The sequence below is a fragment of the Haliaeetus leucocephalus genome, unplaced genomic scaffold, assembly GCF_000737465.1.
Source record: "Haliaeetus leucocephalus isolate CR32 unplaced genomic scaffold, Haliaeetus_leucocephalus-4.0 Scaffold217, whole genome shotgun sequence".
Taxonomy (NCBI): domain Eukaryota; kingdom Metazoa; phylum Chordata; class Aves; order Accipitriformes; family Accipitridae; genus Haliaeetus; species Haliaeetus leucocephalus.
The window spans coordinates 5,987,962-5,995,669 of record NW_010972653.1 but is presented as its reverse complement, the minus strand read 5'-3'; positions in this window follow the sequence as shown (position 1 = coordinate 5,995,669).

Here is a 7,708-nt window from a genome sequence, read left to right as displayed (position 1 = left end):
AAGTGTTTGTTGGTTTTTTATCATTATCCCTTACAACTTGCTTTCCCAGCTCAGTTCATTGTTGCTAACTGGAAACGCACAGTTAAAGGAGGTAGTACTGAAGTTACTAAAGAAGCCAGGCATGAAAGAGAAAACAATGGCTTGGATAAAAACCGTTCCCCCGGAAAGAAAAGGATAACAAGGATGAAGAGGGATGCCTGAGCTCCAGCCCCTGCCTGAGAGGCTGCTTTGGGAAGGCTGGGGAGAGGCAGGCAAGCTGAACTGCGAGAATAGGAGCCTTGCAGCAAGGGAGGGAGGCTGCCGGGTTGTGTCGGCGGGAAGCTGGAGACGGAGACGGAGCTGGCTGCCAGCAATGCCGGCTGCTCCTACGACCCCCAAGGATGAGCAAACAGAACTTGCCTGGGCTGGGAACAGAGATGATACACGGTAGGTAAGGGAATATGCTGGGAGAAGTATGTGTGTGGCTGAGGGGGTTTATACCTTGGCCATGTGTCACTTGGATTATTAGTAAGGATGAATTAAAAAAGGTTTCTTGCGGAAGCTGCAGATTCATAGCAATTGACGGGTGGAAAGCAAACCTTTTTCTAGGAGAGCTGAAGTAGCTGTAGTTGGTCACAGCTTAGCATGAGCCTTGGCACCCCCCAGGAGAAGAGGGACTTGAGCCCCTCTGCTCACTGAGCAGCCCTGCTGAGATTCCAGAGGGGAGGGCAGTGTCTGTGGCCCAGCAGCCACAACAGGACCAAATTCTCATTTACTTCTTACTGTTGTTAATCTTCAGTTCAAAGATCGTACATAGACATCAGAGACATCCCTGCCTCTGCTGTGGATCCTCTGCTCAGAGGAGGCCCTTGGAGGGCAGTGGATCAGCTCAAGTTGCAGACATGCTTCGTGTCACTGTGACAACTGTGCGGGCAAAGCAAGTACACTGAGGGGGTCTGTGCCCTGGCCTGACCCCAAGGCACCTCTGGGCACAGCAACAGGGAGAGCCTGCAGGGCTGATGCTCCTTCCCAACGCCATTGCAGGTGCAGCTACCCCTTTTCTTTCAGGAATGTACCCCCTCAAACAAGAAAGGGAGGAATAACCTCTCCAGAAGACACCCGAGAGGATCAAACTAGGAGAAAGAAACCTCTCAAGATTCTCCTTATGGGAGTTTTTCGTGGGTGCCCCCTGCCATGACAGGAGTGGGATTTACCCCTCAGTGAGTCAGAACGCCATGACTCATCTCCCACAGATTTGCCTGTGTCCTCATGTACTAACATGGCCCAGGTGAGCCACTCAACATGCTGATTGTCCTGGGTCTTCTTCTTCCTGGTTCCAGAAGTGTTTTGCTGTTGAGTTTCAGTCCTCCTGTGCCCTAGGATCTCCTCTCCCCTAATAGTGTTTTCTACTCCACGGCAGGGCATCGTCATGGTCATCTAGTGTTCAGGTCTCTGTCCAACTCTATGGTGCCTGTGGAAATAGGATCCATTGGCATCTCAGCTGGCCCGGGTTTTGCCTGTTGCCCCTTGTGCACCACGGATGCTCTATGTGACCCCTGTGCTGTGCAAGGCTGGGCAGGGAGAAAAAAAAAAAACTTCTCCAAAGAGAGCGTTGCTGGGGTGCAGTCCTTGGCCAGGCATTTCCACGTCACACAGAAAGTAGAAGCCCCATTCTTAAATATCTTAGGAGTGAGGTGTTTTCCAGTCATAAGACTTTCTGAGACCCTTCACTCTTTGCCTTTTCTGATGTTCATTCATTGTGCAGAGAAGGACATTATTTTTCTTTTAAGAAGATAAGGAGTATGAATGTTGTTATTTAATAAATGTATTAAAAATATCATCAAGAAAAGTGTTTTAACAGGCAATCCTGGTTTCATGCGCTATTTACGTATGATAGCTTAGGTGAAAAGTTTTGCTTTAGGGAAAAATGTGATGTTCTTATGCCAAGACAAAAATGTCTCTCAGCCTAAGTCATTACATTTAGTTGGCCGTGACCCTGATCAGAAGAGTAGTGAAACTAGTTCATAAATTGACTTTTATATCAGCGGCCTGATGAAAGACTAGCATCCACAGACTTTGAAGATTGTGCATGGCACTATTTTGCAGAAGTTATGCTGTTAATATTAATATCCTGGCCAAATTGTTATGCAAATAATTAAAAGTTGCTGTATGGACTGTCGCCTGCATATGGAATGAAACCTGGTCATAACAAAGGCAGTGCTGAACTTCACAGGCTTTTGGGGTTATATCCTCATTTGGGGTAAATGGCGCTTGATACATTGACTTCATTGTGCCTGTATTTGGTATGTCTATATGGAAGTTAATGGTAGTTTGGGCTGTGCTTAGACATTTACGTATGACATATGTTATGCTAGTTACATACAGAGTGCCGTATACAGGAATAAAAAAAAATGTCCTTTGTAGTCTGATAAGTAGCCAGTGAGTTTGTAGGTGTGATGCAATGTACCTGTGATCAGGGACAGGCTCGGCCTACAGTGCCAGCTCTTCTAACTTTCGGCTGCAGGGGGAAGAGGCAGGGACACATTCTCTCTTCTCCTGAGGCTTAGTATCTAAAATGTCTGCATTAGTGCCTGAATATATGAGACTTAAACACCAATCTGTTTCTCTCTTTCTTTTCCTCCATAAATCAAATGGTATTTGGGGAGGATTACAGTCCTACAGAGTTAAGTTGCTTGACATCAAATAATTTTGTTGGAAGTTGTGAAGTGAAAAGGGGACAAAGGAAATTTCTGTTCTTTAACAAAAGTTGTTGTCCTCCTTCTTGGCTATACTGAGAGGATAATTCAGACACAATGGGCTTGTTCCCTCTCACGTGCAGCAGCACAAATCAATAACTCTACCAGAGTCAGGACTCATCTGCATGGGAAGTCAGATCACTGTAATTATATATTGCTGCAGTTATGCCATATAATCTCCCATGTGGATGCCCTTATTACAGGCTAAAGAGTGACTTTTTTGCAGCTCAGTTTAAACTATCTCTTAAGAAACATCAACTGTGTTCAAAATGGCCATGGTTCATATTGGAAGAGAAATACTCACATGGGGAATTAGGTTGCCAGCATGATTAATTAAATTCACACCTTTCTTTATACTGGTGTAATTCCCCTTATCCATGGGTAGTGTCAGGTTCAAGGCAGTATTAATCCTTCTAGCAGCTTTTTTAAACTTATGTTGAGAGGCTGCTGCTAATGAGCTGTCGGAATGGAGAACCTTATTTCTGACATTTTAACAGGAAGGTCCTTTCTGCTGGCAAAGCCAGAAGCTGCTGGTGTAATGACGTCCCTGAGACCTCAGAGCAGTGGATAGTGTCAGTAAACATTACTTTTCCCAGTTTTACATCCTTGCTTATTTGTGCTTGGTACAAAAAAATGAAATCTTGGCCCCACTGATGTCAATGGCAGAAATTGGAGAGGGTTGTAGCAGGACAGGGGTTTTTTTGCCCAGAGCCCGCAGAGCCGTTCTCCAGGGGTTACCTTTGTCTTGTTTCCCAGCCCTGGGCTCACTCCATCAAGCAATGGTTTCCTTCTAAAAGAATTAGTGAATTCAGTAAATCTTCCCCCATGAGACAGGCTAGTTTTATCAGCTCCAATAGGATGGACCCATATGCACAGAAATATGCTCAAGTCTCTGCACAAAAGCTGAGCTCGGGCTGGCAATAAGGACTGAGTTTTACCCCCGGGGCCACTTCTGTTGCTTGTTTGTCATGGCCTGCTACAGCTTAGGAGCTAGAATGATCCCCTTCCATTTCTCAATCTGACGGGCAAAAAGGATGCCATATCGTCAAATATTATAGTCAGCCATCTTGATGCCACAAAAACTGTTCTTCAGCAAATCCCCCTTGGCTGGCAGGACGCCGTGCACCATGCCATTGGTGGTGACCTACCCCAGGGCCAGAGCAGTGAGGCGACCCCACGGTTTGCTGTTGGTAGTTCTTGCATTTTTGGGTGAGTTGATGCCTTTTTATTCTGTTTAAAGGCAAACTGAAATAAAACAGGTACTTTTCATGTGATTATTAAATATATGCGTTGCTTGTTTTATTCCATCAAGAAAATTAAATCCTGTGGTTTTGCTTTAGTGTATGCAAACCTTTGAAAACCTAGATTAGAAAGAAGTGCAAAATGTCTTTAAAGCTGCTGAAAACACTGTGACTAAAGATGAATGAAGAAAGAGCTTCTGTCTCCCAACTTGCTTATATAAATGTTCAACAGCTGAAATCTGAGGTCAGAAATCTGCCTCCTGCATCCTAGGCTTCTGGTAGGTTTAAATCAGACATAAGGTGATACCCATCATTGAGCACGAGAGCTGTTTTATTTTTTTAAGGAAAAGTGTGTTAAATTATATTGTCACTGAGCCAGTTTTGACCAATGCCTTACTGTATTTAAAAAAACATTAAAACCTAAATCCCGCTTTCTCCATAAGACCGTGCACCAAAATCCCCTTCTGCTTTTTTTTTGTGGAGGACAGCACATGGTACCTGAGCAGGGATGATCCCACACGCGGATCACAGCTCACTGGGGCGCTGACATATAAGGTCAGGATGGGATCAGGCTTGGGTTTTGTTTCTCTCCAGACACAGCTTTCTCTCACCTGAAGCTGTAGAATGTGAGGAAGCTGAAGCATATCCCTTGCATCACTCCCAAAGCACAGCTCCACGGTTTTATGTGATAGCTGCAGAGCAGTTTCCTGTACAAGAAGATACCATTCCAGCTTGCACCCAGACCAGATCCGTTTCTGTGATCAGACTTCCTCCTCTTTCTCAATCAGCCTCCAGCAAGCTTTAAAACCCTATAATTCTGCAAATAGAGCCCAAAAGTCTTGCTGCGTGAGAGATCATCTGTAAACTCGATTATGAATATTTACGGTGCAATATGGGCTTTCTCTTTAGCTGCGATTTTTCAGGGACTAGCTCAACATTGTGCGACCAGCTCTACAAGCCCTTAGGAGTATGTCCCTTTCTGCTCCAAACTCAGATGAACTTCTTTTTCCTTGTCTCCACTGATAACAGCACCTGAAGCATGACTATGCCGCACTCTTCCTGGAGAGAAGGAAAAGCATCACAGCTGATGGACATCAATCACCTCTGCGTGTTACTACTTGGATGGATGATGTACAGGCATGTACAATAATGTGCCTTTCCTTAGAGTTTGTGTCTATTCCTTTTCCCTTGAGGGAGTCTTACATACTAGACCTGCTTCCTCAATAGTTTGAAATAACTTTATTGACCTGATATGTTTGGCATGCAGAGGTGGTGATACTGCTGATCTGAGTCAGTCCTGTGGGATGAGGTAATGCTGCTAATGGATTCCCTACACGCTGGGGTGGCAGTGGCTGCTCTCCCTGTAGGAGTGGTGAGCCAGACACAGTGCGGATTATCACGGGGGGCTGTTCCTCCTTCCAGATCTCAGTCCTGCAGGAGTCTCCTACACTTTCCTATTCTTCATTAAATCAATTAACCCCATTTCTTCTGGCTTGCTTTACTTTTTTCTGTACATCCTGCGGGCAAATACTACAGCCTGGCTCTGCTGCTTAATGGGGCGCACAAGTTAGTAAATCAAGGTTTCCTTCTTACACCTCGTGTCAGGACCTCCCCTGTGCAGTAGGCCTTCTCTACGGGGTGTAAGATCCCACCACACACTGGGAGTAAGCTTTGGCCAGTGGCAGCGCCACATGTCACTTTGCTCCGTGCCAGCGGGGTGTCCCTTTTCCCTTGGGGCTGCCTCTGCTTCCTGTAAGCACCTGCCTCTTCCTGCCTATGCCTGCATCCCCCTGCAATCCTCTGGATCTGCAGCTCTCTGCATCCCCTACACATCTGGGTGGTCAGGGCAAGGTGTTGGGCCAGCAAGCAGCCTCCTGCTCATCCTGTTCCCCCACTGGGAAACAACCAAATCTGATGAAGCAAGGCTTGCTGGAGGCTGTGCCTGCTCTGTTTGCTCAGAGGTCATTTGCACTGTGTGCCCTATATATTTTTAATTATGTGGCCCCGCCTCAAGTGCCATTCACCTGGAACAGGCAGATTTCCCTCCAGTGCAGCAGTGTACTTATAGCCCTGCCAGAGCTGGCAGAGCAAGCATGTATCTGGGGGCATGCCCAGGTGCATTAAGTTTTATTTATTTTTTTAAATGTACATTTTATATTATATTACATAATTTATAGAATATATATTTTATATATTATTTATATAGAGAGAGCAATATTTTATATTTCCCCCAGCCGGGGGGGGGAGCAGGGCTGGGAGCAATCTCCTCTGGCAGGATGTGGCCCCAGCAGCAGGATCTGGGGAGGGGATGCCCCTGTCCCAGGGACCACAGAGCATGCTAGGGACCTCGTGGCCTATCAGTTCTTATCTGCTCTCCCAAAGCTGAAAAAGGAGGCATAAAGTGACCATAAACTTGGCATTATCTGATCCTACTAAAGTCTCCATAAATGTAATTACATGTTGGTGCCAGAGCTAGATTGTATACATACCAGTGGTGTATCTCTTATTGCACAAATCCGATGTTGACAATAGCATAATCGCAGCCACACGTTCTCATAAAGAAGTGGTCTTCACCAGGACTGATGGATGGCTACAGGAGATAGTGCCAATGTAGTTCCGCGATATGAAGGTCAATCAGAAGAAGGATGTCACTTTTGGCACCTCAGGGGACTGAATGAGTTTTTCAGAAGTTTCCCATCACTGTGAACAGTAATTTTTCCTCTGAGAGCACTGCCACCATTGAATCCTTCATGTTCAGCTGCCATTTGCCACCACTATTTTCAAAAGAGATTGATATAATACAAATTTGTGAGGATGTGCCCCTTCCAGCACATAAACAAAGCAGGAGTTTGGTTTTTTTTTTTTTTAAGACACTGTTGTGGGCTCATGGAAGATGCAGTCCCTGAGTGCGGGTGGTCTAAAAAAAATACCTGCACCCTCCTCAAACTGTTCAGAAATCACCTGCTAGATTTTATCAGAGCGCTAAAGAAGCTGAAGCAACACTGGCTAGCCTTTAAACCTCTGGCTTAAGTGGAGAAACATACTGGAAAGGCTGTGAAATTCCACATCAAGCTTTATAATAAAACACCCACATTCACACGAGAATTCACTTGAAAGCAGTGCTACTTGGTTGTTTAAAGTCTTCAGATTTCTTATGTATGCTGTGACATTTCCCTTCCATTTAATGGCATTAATCATATGCTGAGGTTGCCTTGGCTTGTTGCTGGGATGCTCTTCTGCCCAGCCTTTTGCTTAGAGTTGAACAAATGAATACTTCGTGGTATGCAAAACTTGCCATTTGGGTATTATTTTTGCTACATGGGTTTTTCTCAAATTCCAGCAACACTTTTCTCTCTCTCCTTCTCTTTTGTGTGTTACTTTCTGTGTAGAGCAAGCCCATCTGCATTTAGTTGGATGAGTGGGAACTGTGAGCACGCAACAGTACATGATCCCTTCTATTACATAATTAAATTGCCATAATGTATATGACTTAGGAATATGTCTGAACAAGTTGCTATGAATCATACATTTTTCAGCCTAAAACTGCCCTATTTAGCTTTTGTTAATCATTTCACTGTTCCTACAGTTTGAAGGAAAGTTTCCCTTTGCTTCAATGCCAAAGACAAAAAGATATGCAGGGTGAAGCACATTTCCATCTCAGTTATTCTACTGAAATATGAACATAAGGTAAATTACACCACATGCAGTTGAGATCAGAATCTGGCATAGTGT